The sequence below is a fragment of the Thermobia domestica genome, chromosome 18 (assembly GCF_964235325.1).
Source record: "Thermobia domestica chromosome 18, izTheDome1.hap1.1, whole genome shotgun sequence".
Lineage (NCBI taxonomy): Eukaryota > Metazoa > Arthropoda > Insecta > Zygentoma > Lepismatidae > Thermobia > Thermobia domestica.
The window spans coordinates 77,744,238-77,762,185 of NC_137471.1; the positions used below are offsets into that span (position 1 = coordinate 77,744,238).

Sequence of the window (17,948 nt, forward strand, 5' to 3'; positions counted from 1 at the left end):
ACCACAAATCCTACAGCCGGTACATTGTACATATATTATAAATCTGCTTTGGTGTAAGTACCAAAGCAAATATTTGTAAGAATTTCTTTTTACGTGCCATTCGACTTACCTCTCTGAAAACAGACTTACAGATTAAAGACAGAAAACAGACTTTTATTAAAGCTAACTAATATAAATAAGTAACCAGTCCCATTATTAATTAATTGGTGTAACCAGGTGAAAGAGATTTATGTTTCGGTAGACCTAAAACCGACAGGAAAAACAAAAAATGGGTGGAATTGCCTATTTTTCTCAGATCGACAGCTGCATTGAATAAGATCTATATGCAATACGGTTTCCGTACAGCTTTGAAATCCTCCAAAACCATAGAAGAGAACATTACCCGATTTAAGGCTAATCGCACGAAACCTAATGAAAAATCGTGAATTTACGAAATAAAATGCAGTTGTCATGAGAGTTACATAGGAAAAAATAAAAGAAATCTAAAGCTTTATGTCAAGGAGCGTATTAGAGATTCATAAGCGGAAAGCTCCTTGTAAGGTAGGCTATGTCGTAACATCTACAAGAAATAAAACGAAAGGTAGAAGACCAACAAATTTTATTGGGGACCAGAAATGTAGTAGAGAGACCCGTATTTGAAAAGTATTACTCATTTAAACAAATAAATAAATAAATTTCGACAAGGGATGGTTAAGTGATGAATGGGAAGCAGTAGTTATAAAATTCTCACAGCATTGGTATAACAACGAAAAGAACAGCACGAATTTGTAATCTTTCATTAAAGAACAATCTTTGACTCCGCTGTATTACAGCTTACATCACCACCATTTTATGTATGATCGTTGAACTTGATAAAGTGCGTTCCAGCATCTCTCTTCCCTTGAAAAGTCCGTTTCATTTTATTCCGTGATGTTTTTATTATTTTTCTTTCTGTTTTTATCATCCGTGAACAAGACTCTTAAGAAGAGTCGACAGATCAGAAGTACAAATAATATTCAGGAATTACAGAAATCTATAAGTAAAATGATAGGTAGAATTCCTGAGCGTGGTTTTACATTGTCTGGAGTTTGATTTACGCTGTCTGTTTGCCCGGGAGACGAACGCACTTAAGAATTACTTGATGGACCACTATGAATTTTGGTCAGAATGTAAAGTATGGTAGTAGAAATCAAACATTTCCGGTTTTAACGTTGATCACTATAGAGCTAAAACGGTAATAAATAGAGAGATTTTGCTTTCTGCAATCAGTTAAGCGTCCTAAAAATAAATTTATCTCTATCCGTAACTCTCCTAAAATAATGTCTATTGTGATGTCCTTCCTCTGTCCAAATTCCCTTTGTCACTACTTACTTCTGAGCTTTTTCTACGAGTGCAGGATTTCAGCGGCATAGGAAACCAAAATGTTAAGGAGTTTCATGAAAAGCTGAAAAACCTGGAAAAGTCAGGGAATTAAGGTACGGATTTTTACTTCTCAGTACTCATTGTTTTAAACTTCATTCTTTTCCTACAGTAGGCAAATCTTATAAAAAATGCCTGAAAGAAGTGTCGATTCTTGGAACTGGAGCCAATAGTTTAATATTTCTACTCTTTAAAAAAAAAAAAAAAAATCAGTGCTGGGCTGACGAACAGCAATCACCAGACTGAGAGAGAGAGAGACACACACACACACACACACAAAAGAAGAAGAAGAATTATTATCCAGTTTCAGTTTAGAGAGTTTGAAGGTACAAAGTTCAAGACTGTTACAACTCTGTCACGTGAAGACGCAAATACTGATGAAAAGCTATCAGATTTGCGTACACTATTGTAAATATTTTTGTTCAGTTAATGTGAAAATCATATGTACATGTATATTTAATATATTTATAATGTTGGCAAGGCAAACAGGCAGCAAAAGAAACTTGTACCGTGTAACAGGTTCATTTCAAATCACATACTTAAATGACCCATAGTATGATAATCAGAATGTAAGACGTTAATTTACTGATAAACATGAGCCAGAAAATCAATAAAGAACGGTTATTTTCGTTTCTGTAAAAAATTCACTGTCGAACAGTGAGATCTAACTGTCTATCAAATTTGGTGGCTCTGGATCACTACTTTCTATGCAAAAACCTGGTGACACACACACACACATACATACCGTTAGTTTATATATAAGTGTAGATTAATCGTGTTAACCAAACATATTTTAATAGAACTATATTGTAATTGTACAGAAAATTTTAATGTTTATATTCACATGTAACATAATCACAGTTTATATATATTTTTTTCTGTTTTGCAGGTAAGGAGTAAAAGAAGTGTTATGAGTAATTTATTGAGCTTGAGTCTGATTCATTATATTGAGCATGTAAAGCTATCGTAGTTGACTTTTTCGAAAGCATGCTTGGAGTTGGAGGAATGAAGTGAGTGAGTGAGTGAGGTTTTTTCTTTATAAATGTAGAAATGATTTTTTGTTTGTCTTTGTCAAACGTAAAAGGGCCGCAAACATTTTTCTTCGAAAAGAATTAGATGTAATATGATTTAGATAATAATAATTTTAAAATAATTTGTTCATTGATTACTAGATTAAATTGTCAGTATTGATAGAAATAATAATAAAGAGTCCAACATTCAAGTAAAGCATCCGAGTAAAGAGCAGTCAGCGACAAATGCCCGCCTATTGCTAGTGCATTTGTTTAAAAGCCTATGTCAAAAAGGTATTTCTTCTTGAATAGTTATTTTAAAGGAAAAAAAAAAAAAAAATGCATAATCTATCACCGAAACTGTTTGTGCCTAGTTTCAACTCAAATGCTTTGGGTGAGGGTTGGGATCGTTGTATTATTTGATATGCATTCTGTTGTTTCATTAAGTAATGGATAGATTTTTTTAAAAGCAGAATTTATGTTCACATCTAATTCAAGTAATATTTACTGAATAATATATGTACATATCTAGTTGCATCAGAATCTCATTTTCCCTTACATTGCCCATGTTACCTAATAAGAATATAGTGTTATATGGGCCTGCATTATAGCACGGTACGTTAGTAGTCTTTTTGTCGTACATAAAATTCCTGACAATTAATCCTGATTATAAATTAAAGGTGAAATTGTATAATGTAAGCCGGTTGTAAAGAACCTTTCAAGTAAACTCGAAAAATACTTCTCACTGACATTTGTCAGCATTGTCAATGTATCATATAATAAAAGGTTTTTTTCAGTGTAGAAGGGTACATGAGAATTAATTACATATGAAATTTTAGAAATTTGAAAATATTTACAGTGGTAAGCAAAATCATCTTGCTTACATACAGTAAAACATACTGAACTACAAGGTATAGAAGTACAAGGATATATTTTTTTTTTATTGGTAAAAAGAAGTTATTATTTAAATTTGTACTATATTAAACTATACCATTCGACAAACTATCTTCTATTTTAGTTTCAGTCAGTATGGAATTTATTATTAATTCATTGCTTAATGCTAGTTTGTCAATTACGTGATGATAGTAAACACGTAATTTTGATATTGATTGAAATTTGCTAGAAAAGTTCAGAGTAATGGGATCTTGTTAGTATTGTATGGTTGTATTTTCTGGACGGTAGTAGCTTTACAGTATGTGTTGAAGATTACACACTTACTGAAAAGTGTAGAGATAACACATTTTATAATTGTTAATGTCCAGAAAGTGAAATCGTAATGCAAGTCACTTACCGTTTGGGCGTTTCCACGTTTCTCTTGCAATAACTAATTTTCCACTGACTCCAATACTTACGTTCCAAATTTAATAGAAAATCCACCTGGAGTACATTATTTGCATTTTCTCTTAGCTGATCCTCATTTGAGTAAAGCAACGTTTGTTATAAGTATTATTCGAGGATTATTCAGTCTTGGTCAAAATAAAAATTATTTATATCAGGAATTTCTATTTTTGAATACCATTTCTGTCAAGGACATTATGCAAGTAAGTGCTTTATAGGGAACGAATATAAATTGACATATCCAAATGAGTATCTATGTAAGGAAGCCATAATTATTCTGTTCTTATACATGAAATTCGTAGCAACCTAATTCTCAGTATATTCGTATAAGTCTAATTCTCTTCCCCTTCTTATAAGTTGTATTCTTAATCAATCTATCTTGTTCAGCTCCTTGTAATTGCTCAATTTTATACGTATATTCCTTTTGGAATCACAGGAGAAAAGTAGTGACTTCCTCTGCTTTACCGACTTAGTGTCCCCGCCTAAACCACACTAGGCAAATGGGCTAGAACTTACCTTCGGTCATAACACCACGACATAAATGAGAGCAGTGGGTGTAGTAGACGAATGATAACTAAATGGATTGCCCAGGTTACATGATTTTTTTTTTTTTTATCCCAGTCCTGTTAGAGACTTACAAACACTGCTGTTTTAATCATTTCTCATGGTTTCCATTATAATGGAAAAACTTATCCAATATGATTAAGCTTCTGAAAATACTCTGAAACCATTCCGGAAACAAAATACTAAAACCCTATCTTAATGGATAGTTTGTAAACAAATGTAATAGCTTCAGATACGGTAATGTTCCTGTTCCAGCCATGTATAGCATGGTCCTTTGTTTTCTTGAAACAATGATCCATTTCACGTGGTACACTCACTTGGATGTATTTATAGTTTTACCAGAAAGATACGGATGCATTGCGAATACTGTTAATATCGTATTGTTAATGATACACTAACTGTGCTGTTTTTATCTCCATTTACTCTTTGAATACTATGTAGATATCTAAGGTTGAAGTAAAGACTCTAGACGAAAACTCACATATTGTTTTCTTTTTCTTTTTTTCTTTCTTTTTTTTTTTTTTTTTTAAGTTTACTGAGGTCGTGGGAAAATATTTTTAATTTACAATATTAATCCTGACTCTGAACCTTATATTTAAAAATATTCCTTCAAGAGTGATAGAGTGTATGGTTGTTTAGGCAGCGGACTGGCTAGCGTAGTGGTTAACGCATTTACATACAAGCCGGAGACCCAAGTTAAATCCTCATTTCAGTCGCAGTTTTTTTCACTCCGTTTATATAATCGAATATAATCCTTTAGAGGAATTGGTGTAATATGAAATCGATTATTTTCCCATTTATTTATCTTACGTATATAATCTTGAGGTAGTTAATTAAATTCATTAAAGCGTTAAATAACATTTTGTAAGTGAGGTCAATGTTATTAGTAAATCCAGGAATGAAATGATGAAATATTTCATGATGATGATGCTTACAAAACTGATTGCTGGTGTTTCCTCTTGCTGACTATTTGGTACAGCCCATAATACTTGCAAATTACAGGAAATAACGTGGTGTACTTGCCACCATTCTTCTAGTTTGAAAATGAAAGCAACTTACAACTTTTGTTGACTTCAGATTTCTAGAATATTCTTACGTAAAATATGTTCTTTTCATACACTCTTCTTTCTAATTTTCCCTTGTACTATATGTTATCTAATTTATTCAACCATATTTGTAGTGATCATGATTCCAGATCACAATAGAAAATTAGCTATTGTAAGAGAAACACAGAAGTGACTTACATTACTGTAGTATTAGTATTTATGCTTAATAAATAAATAAATGCATTTAAAAATGTTATAAAAGTAAATAAGAATGATTTGGTAAGTATAAAACCATGGACATGGCCGCTAAGGAATTAATTTGCTCTTTTTAGATCTTTAGATCTAGGTGAGCCTTTTCCAAGTCATTTACAAAAGGAAGTTTTAAATGGGGTGTGATTAAAATAGTAAGGAGGGTAAATATAGAAGAAGGATCAATGGCTTGCAAGATTGTGGTAGATATCTCGAACTGTACAGCAATCACATGTAGACAAGTGGCTAGCTTACAGAGTGAAAAGCGATAGATGCCTTATGGGAAAATACAGTTGCTACGAAACTAATACTAAATTAGACCTTTCGGGAAAATGCAGGTTCTACTACGAAATTAATGCTCTAAGCTAGGTAGGTGCCCAACTTACAGAATAATAGTTCATGCATGTCTTACAAGAAAATGCAGGTTCTAAGAAATTAATGCTAAATTAGGTAGTTGCCCAACTTACAGAGTAAAAAGTAATGCATGTTTTACGGAAACATGCAGGCTTCACGAAACCAATGCTAAATTAGGTAAGTGCCCAACCTACAAAGTAATAATGCATGTTTTATGGGAAAATGCAGGTTTTACTACGAAAGTAATGCTAATTAGGTAGGTGGCCAATTTACAGGGCAAAAAGTAATGCAAGTCTTACGGGAAAATGCAGGTTCTACTACGAAACTAATGCTAAGTTAGATAGCGGACAACTTAAAAGGTAATAAGTAATGCATGTATTACAGGAAAATGCAGGTTCTATTACGAAAGTAATGCTAAGCTAGGTAGGTGGCCACCTTACAGAACAATAAGTAATGCAAGTCTTACGGGAAAATGCAGGTTCTACTACAAAACTAATGCTCTGAGTTAGGTAGGTGCCCAACTTACAGAGTAATAAGTAATGCATATGTTATAAGAAAATGCAGGATCTACGAAACTAATGCTAAGATAAGTAAGTGGTGAAGTTATTAGGTTTTATTGGATTATTGTTATTTACTGTATTTTCCTTGTGTTCTCACGAATATTTCATTAAAATTTTATTAAGTAGTGTGTACGAACCCGTCCGTAATGAGTCATATTAGTTACTTGTAATTAATTAATCAACTTAGAGCTCTATTAACAGCTAATTGTAAAAATGTTCGAAGATTTAGACCCCAATGATAGAAAAGAACAAACTGGTACAGAACTTGTAAAATCTTAAAAGTACTTTAGTTAAACAAGTTCCTAGTATTGAGAAATGCTGTACATACTTTTTTCTTAGTATAATTTTATATATTAATGAAACTATTGCTAATGATGTTCCCAACAGTAAATATATAAATATGATTAGATCCTGAAATTAAGAGTTTAAATCAAGTCTTAGAATTTATTTAGTGAAAGTCACTGCTTTTTATTTTTATTGCCTGTGTTTCTTCACTTGTTCTTAGATATTTCTTTCAGACAGTTACATTTCCCAAACATGTTAAATTGTTCACTCAAGTTCAGTCCAGAATGCTAGCTGGTTGCAAGGAGCGTTCTCCAGGAGCAAGTAAAGGTAAGTTATAAAATTTTGGTCTTTCAGTTTTAAAAATTTCGCATTTTTGTACAGTTAGACTAGAGAGCGAATGTTACTAGCGTACCTTTGGCTTTCTGTTTCACGTCTGTCCTCTTTGTGTGTAAATACCAAAACTTTCAGTTTCCGAAAGCTACTTATTTATTTCATCAGGAAACCAAAATGAAAATGCAGATAAGGAAGGCGTGTATGGATGTATAGGAAGAAGTTTTACGAATAACCGGTATTTAAATCGGAGTAGAGCAGGGGTGTCCATCCCTCCCTCAAAAACTTTTACGATCTCCCCCAAAACTTACCGTTTTCACCTCAAATTTACCTTTCACCTCTCCAAATGTACCATCCTCCATTTTGTTTATAACATCTTCAATGAAATATGTTCCATCCTCCCACTAAATAAAATCATGACGAAAATTTACGCCCTAAAATCCGCCCGTTGGCACCCTTGGAGTAGAGACATGTCCGGGAATTCAATGACCATTTGTTATTTTTGACTCTGTAGACTCTTTGAACTATTTGGCTTTCAGATCTCTAATTAGAGCCTTGGTTTTATCGTTAAAGACGGAAGGAAAATCAAGATACAAAGGAATAAAAAGAAATAAACTCACTCGGAAAGAATAGCTATAAAGGCATATTGTGTTGTGTAGTTGCTGAAGTGGTACTGATTAAGTACTGGTACCCTCCTCATCTTTGGTCGAGTAGCTAGCACGTGGTCCTTTGATACACAGGGTCCCAGGTTAGATTCCCAATGAGGGATCCTTGAAATTTTAACCAGTTGCGGATTCCACCTTCATGTACGCTCATGTCCAAAGTAATTGTCGCATATCTATAACTGTCTTCTTGTAAGAATATAATTTGATAATGATTTTGTAAGATACTCTTAATACTGATTGTATGTGTATAATCGGGAAATGTATATTTGTGGTAAATTTCGCAGGAAAAGAATTATAAGTACGAAAATTAGAATGAGTAAAGCAAAATGTTGCTAAATTGACAAGAAAGTTTTATTTTCGTTTTATTGTTCTTATTTACTGCTTTTTGACATGAAATTTGCCACATACATGTCTTCGGTGATTATACAGATACTAACATTATAAGAAATACCGGGCGAATTAGTTATCAAATTATATTCCTACAACAACATATTTATGGACATGCGACAATAATTTTGCACATGAGTGTACCTTTGGTGCAAAAAATGGCGCTAAATTTCAGTCCAACTAATCAATTAAGTGCTGGTGTGACTTACTGTAAAATTGCAAAGCTATAATGTGCATTTATTTGTTTGGCAAGTTAGGTAGGTTGCTTCTCTTCTATCTTCCATTATTATTTAAAATATAGATTTTTATGTATATTAAGCTTGTCTGTTTGAAGAGAATAGACGATTTTTTTTAAAAAAAAAATGTGTATCAGATCTCACAAATCCAAACACAGAATATTCGCTTTTAGGCTTGTTAAAACATGCTAAAGAAGCACAACACAATATTAAAACAATATTAAGGTTAAGAAAAAAAAAACATTTTATTAAGAAGAAGGTTGAAAAAATTGTTTGGTTCTAGGCAAGTTAAATAATAAATGGGAAACAGTAATTAGTAAGTACATTGAATATTAACACAATAAAAACATTGACAGAAGTAACGTTTAAGCACAATGGTGGATTAATGGGACGTGGTTATTGTGTTGAGGGGTGACCGCTTCCCTAAGAGTACTTTATGATTATGAATTTAAATAATGCAGGCAGTGGCGGCCGGTGAATTGTGGTTTCGGATGTTGCAGTACGAACGATTAGAGACAGAAGATATAAAGTGCACTCATTGACTAATCAGCATAATTTAAATGCAAATGCTATGTGACATGTGAAATTAAATAAAATTCTGTTTTTAAAAAATAAAAAAAATGCAGAACATTCTATCCGATTAATCACCTTAATTAATTAGTAAGTTCATTCTCCTCTCTTTGATTGGAGCAAATCTGTCTAATACATACTGGTTGAACTCTGGTATTCTTATTGTCAGGTCTTTTTCAATGGAAAGCATAACCAATGGTGATAACCTTTCTTGGGACATTTCATTCCTTGAAAGTGTCAATTCTTTCTCAAAACTTTTCGTCTTTTGCTAACGCCATAGGTACAGTTAATATTAATTTCAGAAGCTTTGTAGGTTCACTAAATAATTTTTCTAGATTATTGCGAACGATTCATTCTAGCAAACTCAGTCCCTGACAGTGATCCGAATTCCTCTTCAGCGTTGACTGAAGAGAGTTCGTAGCAGATATTAGTGTTATAAAAAATGTACATGTACATTGAACACACTTTATTCACAGTTTATCCAGGAAAACTTAAAATAAATTGAGGAAATGTATCTGGTGCAAACAACACTAGTGCCATAAGATATCCTGTAAATTTAAACTGGATTTTTTTTTCGAACACTCTCCTGAATTGCCCTTTGCTTGTTTTGTCTAAGCCTTAATTGCAAATTTTTTCTCAGCTGAAAGCTGGTCAATGTTTTTTGTAAGTTATTTACAGAAGTCATGGTATACAATTCATTTCAGAATTTGTAGGCTATTTACAGAATTAATGCACACACAATAAAATTAAACCTAATAATTAAAAACCATAACAGCTGATACAAAAGAGGTACTGGTATATGAATTCTGAATGTCACATATTCATACATCAACACACACACATGTGCGTAAAAGAAAAAAACTACATTCCAAATCATCCGTCTTGGTTGTTACGCAATGCACGATGAACACAATTTACTTCCACATGAGCCGAAACAATGCTTACCAGTGTGATGTGTTCTGGAAAGGAAACCTCGAAACCCGCCAGATGAAGTATCAGCATGTAAGAGAAGCCAAAAATCAAAGAACATCAAAACAAACAGCACTGCCAGTTCTACATCCAGAAATGTTAACTGGGAGGGGTCCAAAGTATTTGAGGGAGGTCCAATAAGTCTACATAATATGGAACCTGTCTTATACTGCACCCGAAAAGACGATAAGTAATTCTTACTTACTGTCATCTATATTTTTTGAAAAAATGATAGAACGATTATTTTTATAACAAAGAAGAGTACATGATGAGGCATAAAATAAAATATTTAGCCTACATCAATCACTTCTCTCTTAAAGAAGTATAGTTCGTTAAGAAAGTCTACAACTGTTAGTCAAGTTTCGAAATTTTTGGGAGGTCCGGACACGGTGGACCCCTCGTGGCTACGCCCCTGAGCATTGCTAACTAGTCCCAAATTCAATGTGGCATTCCCCATTATACAGTTTTATGTGGAAATTATCAAGAGTATAAAATATACTTATTTTATAAAAGAAATATGTTTATAGTAAAATACTATCCACAGAGAGGGGGGAGCGATTCTACATACTGACTTATTAATATTTGATTCACAAATTACTGTAGAAGAAGCCTTCATTATCAATATAAGCTAAGAATTAACTTGTAAATGCGGGTCTACTTTCATTTGTTTCCTCCTCTACTAGATATTTTCTTTCTTATTTTATAATTCTGCAATCACTTTTTTTAATTGTCATTATATTGATTTACTTCAGTATGGTCCCGTAATTTAAAAATATGAATGCATAAAAACTAATTGCATTTGTTAATTGCTAGTGAAAGAAAATTCAGAAATCTTATTTAGCGCGAAAAAACCTTCTCGTTCACTGGAAACCGTGCTGTGTTGCAGAAGCACTGCAACGACCAGTCCCTTTAACTTCTGAGATAGGGAAAATGAGACTTAACATTTGCTCCAATTGCCGCGCTGAAGGAATCTGGTCGTTGTATGCTCGCTGCAACACAATATAAATTAGAGACTCTGTGACGGATTATTTTTCGCTTTTTAAAACGGATTAACGGAACGGACAGTTACAGAAGTAAAAAATATGTTTTTTAAAGTGTATATATGTGAGTATTAAAAACTATTTTTTTCTGTTCTTTACTACTATTGATGATAATATTTTTTTTTTCTTGAAATACTTTGGTCGTTGCGCAACGTTGCAACACTAACATTAGCCGCCACTGAATGCAGGGGAATATTATTCATACATCCTGGACATGAGATTAACAGTGCAGTTTCAGGACCTCTCTGGTCCCTTTGTCCCTGTATCTTCGACCGCTCTATGATCACTATAGGGTCTGTTTATCCGTAAAACCCCATGCTTCAATATAAAAACTTTGTAAAGAGGAACAAACAAAGTTAGTTCAATTCACACTTTGTAAAAAATTTTGGTGGAAGATGCAAACGCTGGTTCACATGCTAAATAGTTGTAAGCTAAATGTTTCACATCCAGAAGTATTTTCTTCTGAAGTTGCGATAAATATGAAATGTCAAGAAGTAGAACTGAGGTTCCTGACAATAGTAGTGGAAACTACTCTGTGCTATACTGTTATAACCTCTAAAATGAGTTCCTACAGTAAGCTACGGTGCTGAAAGAATGTAGGGATAGTTCTTAGAATAGCAAGAGCAAACTATCTGACATTGAGAATCCTTGTAGCACGTAAGGCACAAGGTTGGAGATAACAGTTAATGAAACAAAAATAAATAAATACATAAATAAAAATAGAAAAGTCAAAGAAATGCAAATAATTGAAATGTTATGAAGGATTCTGTTGGTGTGCTGTCAAGATATGGTAGTTGAGAATTAATGCTGTTGTTCTCCTACAGAGCGACCACGTGTCTATGGGCTTCGTTTCTCAAGCGATCGAGCCTGGGTCTCAAGAAATTAAGTCGAAAACCTCTCCTTCTTTTACTAGAACATGAAGGCGCTGATTTTTCTTGAGGACAAAAGGAGGCAACAATTTCTTAGTAGAGTTACCTCTGTCATTCGATGGATAACAAAGGTTATGGCTGGTCTGAAGTCTCGGCAATGGAACTTCTGTATGAATTGTCGTCTTGGCATAGCAGTAGTCTCCATGTTACACAGGCGGTGTCAGTCGTTGAGTTTTGTATGACTTCATATTGATGTTTCCTCCGTATTGTTCGCTATTATTATTATTATCTTATATTATCATCTCTTATATTTATTGGATATTTCAGTGTAAACTGGCGTTCAGCTTTCTCTGGAATTATGTTTGTAAATAAATAAATAAATAAATGTTGGCTATCTCATCAATGCTCTAAGAGTCGTAAATAGGAAATCTTGCTGCTGCTGCTAAAATAAATAAATAAATAAAACGGAGGCTGTTCTCAGGAAGCAGACAGAAACTAGGAAGGAAAAGAATGGTGATTTAGCAGTTGGGCAAAATGGAAAAATTAAAAGTTTCTTATGCTTTTATTATATTAACAACTACAAAATGGTGGTTCAACAAACGCAGGCTGCATACAGGTAAATTTCAAGTGAACGCAGGAATTGAAATATCACGATGTTCAATACGGTTCTTTTGATTTATCAGGGAAAAATGTGCGCAGACATTCATTCATTTATTTCCAATATTAAATATGCATCCAATAGCTTAAAAAAAAAAATGTCCAAAATGATTGTCACATATCTATAACTGGCTTCTTGTAACAATATAATTTGATAATGATTTTGCGGGGCACTTTTAATACTGACACTATGTGTATAATCGGGAAATGTATATTTGTGGTAAATTTCAAAGGAAAAGAATTATAAATACGAAAATTAGAATGAGTAAAACAAAATGTTGCTAAGTGGACAAGAAAGTTTTATTTTCGTTTTATTGTTCTTATTTACTGCTCTTTTGACATGAAATTTGCCACATACATGTCTTCGGCGATTATACACATAATAACATTATAAGAAATACCGGGCGAATTCGTTATCAAATTATATTCCTACAACAACATATTTATGGACCTGCGACAATAAGTTTGGACATGAATGTACTTACTGCAAGATGTGAAACACATTACTTGCTTATAATTATTTACCATGTGATCCAGTGTTTGCAGCATTAACCAAAATTTTCACAAAGTGTGAATTGAATTAACTTTTTTCTTCTTTACAAAGGTTTTGTATTGAAGCTTATTCTTTTGCGGATACACGGAACCTATAACCATGTTTCTGTGGGCAGCATTGCGGGAGAAGATACGTTGACAAAGAAATCAGTGAAATTCAAAAGCTATATGTTCTGATTCTCATGTCCCGGATGCAAGGTAAGAATAAATATTTCCAGTATCAAATATGCATCCAATAGCTTCCATAAATAACGTAATTATGAATAATTATACATTGAACTCACGCTAAAGCTCCACTACAATGCAGGACTATCCATGTTATGATCATCCCTTGAACATTATCAATTGCAGAATTATCAATACATGTGATAAAATATTCTTGATGTAGATGTAGTAAATTCTTTCTGTTTGTTTGTTTGTTTGTTCTTTTTTCTAGTCGCCAAAAAGGGATATTGCTTTCACAACACTTCTTCGGAGGTAATTGATTTTTGTGTGAAACACGTTCGGTTGAGAAACATGGTTCAGTTTAGTTTTTCTTCTCATATTTTAAGGAGAGAGAACCTGCTTGGTTTATAATGACTGAAAGAAGTAATCTTAATAATCCCTCTATCAATAACACACCAGTTATGTCAAAAGCTGTTATAACGTAATATTTTTCTTATCGTTTGTCAGGTGTGTAACAAAACATCCTAGGAAATGAAATGTTGCATGTGTAGTAGAGACCGTAACTTTCGTTGTTTCCGATATATATTATAGCACTGAAATGAGTAGCAAGATTGGATCTCTTTCTGCAGTGGAATTTGATTTTGTTCTTTTGCTATAAACTTAATTAATATTGAGTTTGCTACACTTAAGAAACAACTTTTTTTAGTAAACATTTTAAAAATAGAATTACTGGAAGAGAAAGCGAGGAATGAAAGTTCTTTCGTAGTAGTTTGTTTTCTGCATTCGAATTTCTTTCCAAATTGAATATTTATTGCTGCTTCATATATTACTTAATGAATCTTGATCAATAAATTGGAATGTACCTATTGCTATGTAAAACTCAACAATTTTTTCAAATTCAGTTGGTTTATGATACTTTCAGTAATCAGTCATATTCAGAGTAAATATTTTTTGCATGTGCATGATTAGGTGTAGCTCTCAAAATCAGCATTTTATTTTCTTTCTGTAAGTGAAATTAAATAAGTGAGTAATTTAAGTTAATCTCTCTATATACCTCGTATTTTCTTTTGTATGTATAATGGAAAATTAAAAGGTTGTGGCAGTGCTTGTTTTCTTTTCATTTCATCCTTAAATCCGTTTATAGTGTTCGATATTAAAGATTTTTCTATCTCTAAGTGTCTTTATTTATTTCCCCTTTATCTTTCTCTTTTCAGTGTTCAGCTCTAATTGATTTTTAGTGTGCATTGTTGTATTCTTTTATATGTAATAGTAATACTCGTTACTTCAACTTCCTTCATTTACTGTTGGTGTTGTTCCTTCGATTTCTTTTCAGTGCGTTTAGTTAAATTAGTTATATGCTTAAACATAATCTTCAGTGTGTCAGAGATGCAATTGAACAGTGCTTTTGCTGTTTTTCTAGTTCGGTCATCCAGAATTAGAAGTACCAGATTTTCATTTCATTGTATACAGAAGGTTTCCTACGATGATGATGATGATTAAAAAAAAAAAAAAGGCAACCTTAAACCCGTAGTAAACTCCCTTTCTCTACGACTAATTGTGTTCGATATGACGGCCAAGGGTCCTAATGATGGCATGGCAGCGTAGTTTGTACTATAGCAAACTCCTGTGTAGAATGGGAAGGGGAATGGCTGGCCATACCGCTTGGCAACTTTCCGAAGACCCTGAAAGGTACGTGGACAGCGTCGAGCAAGTGCTTGTTTGAGAAGTCAAAACCCACAGTAACCACTGGTGAGGAGTCCGGAGATTTCACAGGGGTGGACAAAAATAGGATCATTCGAATTCCCGTTTCTTCTGCCTTCGCTGCGTAGGACGCCTATGATGATAGAACTGTATGGCTGGAGGCCTTGTCCTGGCTTACTGGCTTAAGGTGGATCCCTAGGTGCTTTCGGCGCTATGCTAAACGATGCTTGAATAGTGCTGCGTTGCCAGATACTGTCAATAAAAGAAGCAATCATGGAATTCTGCTTGGATACTTATTGGTGAAATTAGTTTTCGTTCCTTGCCGCAATTCATAGCTAAGTTCCGCGTCTCGAAGTGCAACGCTAGAATCCAAGTATTTTCTTATTGTGACTACCACAGTAAACGTACAAATTTGGCAACAACGCATTATGGCGTTCTGCGCAAATTTCTTCTCAAAATCTATTTCTTTGAATGTAAATTAATATTAGAATAAAATGTGAAATATAACACGAATAGCGGTCAAACAATATATCTATTTCGTAATAAGATTGTTACTTTAAAATACTCTACATATACAAATAAACATTTCATAAAACTGAACAGTTCTCGTAAGCTCTAACAGTAAGTGCCATCTTATGTGCTTATTGTAAAATGAATCAAATGTTTTCTTTTATTTGTTACATTTTTCGATATCAGAGAACACAACCAAGTGAATCTGTGTCTTGTGTTGTAGCTGAAACATAACTCTATCTTATAGTGAAATATTTATAATACGTAACGTTTCATTGCGCAGTAGTTAAGGGAACAAGCTAAAATATGTATTAACTTCCGGGTGGTGATCCACCGTAATCTGGCTTACTTTTTACGTTCTCCACTAAAGCTCAGAGAAACGGGGATGCGCCTAATGAAGGGCCTTAAGTTCTCGTAGAAAGATTCAACGAATTTTAAAAATAACTATTGGGTCTTTTAATAAAAAGAACTTAAAATTACGCTTAACTAGTCACGAGCAGGTGCTTAACTAGTCACGAGCAGATGCTTAACTAGTCACGAGCAGATGATGACCTAACATAAGCCCAATCCAACCTAAAATTTTATTTGCCTTTCTTGGTTCTTCCTGTTACCTTTGTATCTTCAAATTCACTGCAGCTGTCTGTTTTTCCACGACTAGACATAACATTAAGAATATAATTTACGGTGTCCAAATCTCTCATCCATTTCAGGATGTAAAGTAACTAAATTCATATATATTCCTTTTAGGTAAAACTATTGGCAGTATTTACTAGTATGCATATTTATTATAAAACCAGATTAACAAAATAAAAAAAAAAAAGTATTCGAATAATGAAACTGTTATTCCGTAGAAGTGAAGAAAATCGAACTAAGTAATCATTTAATATCTTGTGTTCGAAGAATTTGTCAGAGCTACTTCATGCTACAAGTCAACTTTCAAATCGTGAATGCATATGGAATAAGGGTGTCATGTTGGAAACAATTAAAATTACGAGGGCCACTATTTATATTTTGGGCCTAACAATGAAAAAACAGTAATTTGTCATTAAAATTGATTTATTGTTTTTCGAAATATTCTTCTTTATAATCAATACACTTTTGCACTCGTTCGAACCATTTGTCAAAGCATTTTTTCCAATCTTCTTGAGACACCTCCATAATATGGTTTTTGAACGTATCAACGGCTTCTTCCGCCGACGAAAATCGTTGTCCACGCAATTTATTCTTGGCATTCAGGAACAAGAAGTCATTAGGTGTGAAATCAGAACTGTACGGCAAATGACCCATCAATTCGATTTTTTGAGTATTCAAATAGTCAGTTGTTAGACGAGATGTGTGAGAGCTCGCATTGTTTTGATGAAGAATGAACTGACGGCGTTTGTTTGTTTTCCGTATTTGACTGAAGACCTCCAGCAACAAATTGTTGTTTACGATTCAGAGTTGACCGTTCTACGTTCCTCTAAAGGCACAGTTGCCATATGACCGGTTTTCCCGGAAAAGCAGGCGACCATTTGTTTCGATGTACTTCGAGCGCGAACAAATTTTGTTAAATTTGGTTCATCTTGAAACACCCATACAGTCGATTGCTGTTTACGTTCCGGCTCATATGCATATATCCATGATTCGTCACCTATTACAATCTTATATACGTCTTTTGAAGCACCGCCATTATATTTATTGAGCATTTGTTTGCACCAATCGACGCTAGCTTCTTTTGTCAAATTATGTGGGATCCAGCGAGAACAAACCTTTCTCACAGCTAAATGATCATATCATATATTTTATATATGCTGGTGGAACTAATGCCTAGGGTTGCCTCAATCTCACAGTATGTAACATGTCGATCTCGCAGTATTAGGTTTTGCACAGCATCAATGTTTTCTTGAATAACAATTGATTTTAAACGATTGCGAATTTCGTCAGTGAGCGAATGGCGGCCACGAGTAAAATCGTTATACCAGCGTTTCACAGTGGCAAAGCATGGGGCTTCATCGCCAAATGTGGAAGTAAGTTGATCGATGCACTCTTGTCGTGATAATCGACGTCGAAAATTGCAATAAATCAACGCACGAAAATTTTCACGAGTTAATTAGATTTTTCTATTGTTACGCAAACTTGAAGTCAACGTGAACAACACAAATAAAGCTATTGACAAAACATTTCTAGTACGTCATAGTCAACAATGTCAAACGTTTCTATGCAGACTAAAAATAACGCCTAACTACAACCAGTGTTGCCAAGGCTCAAAATATAAATAGTGGCCCTCGTAATGCTTTGTAAAATATCGTCCATGGACTCAGTCTTCAAAGAGAGAAAAAATTGCAAAATTAGAAAAGAAAGCCAGAGAGAAAAAGAGACAGAAAACGGTAATTTTGGCCTGAGATATAGCTACATGAAATTTTTGCTATCCAGATTCTTAAGGAATGTAAAAAATGCCCACAGTAACATTTTGTGAAAAAGGAAGGAAAGTACTCTGATACAGAATCAAAAAGA

General features: G+C 33.6%; 1 long non-coding RNA gene across 2 annotated transcripts in view; it reads left to right on the forward strand.

Moving 5' to 3' along the window:
* LOC145675645 (uncharacterized) overlaps positions 1–17,948 on the forward strand; it is a 203,221-nt gene that overhangs the window by 21,790 nt on the left and 163,483 nt on the right. Inside the window, exon 2 of one of the 2 annotated variants that reach the window (XR_014129177.1) lies at positions 7,038–7,131. This is a non-coding gene — a long non-coding RNA (uncharacterized LOC145675645). Of the gene's footprint in view, positions 1–7,024; positions 7,132–17,948 lie in introns of both variants that reach the window. The other variant, XR_014129176.1, reaches the window with a different exon arrangement.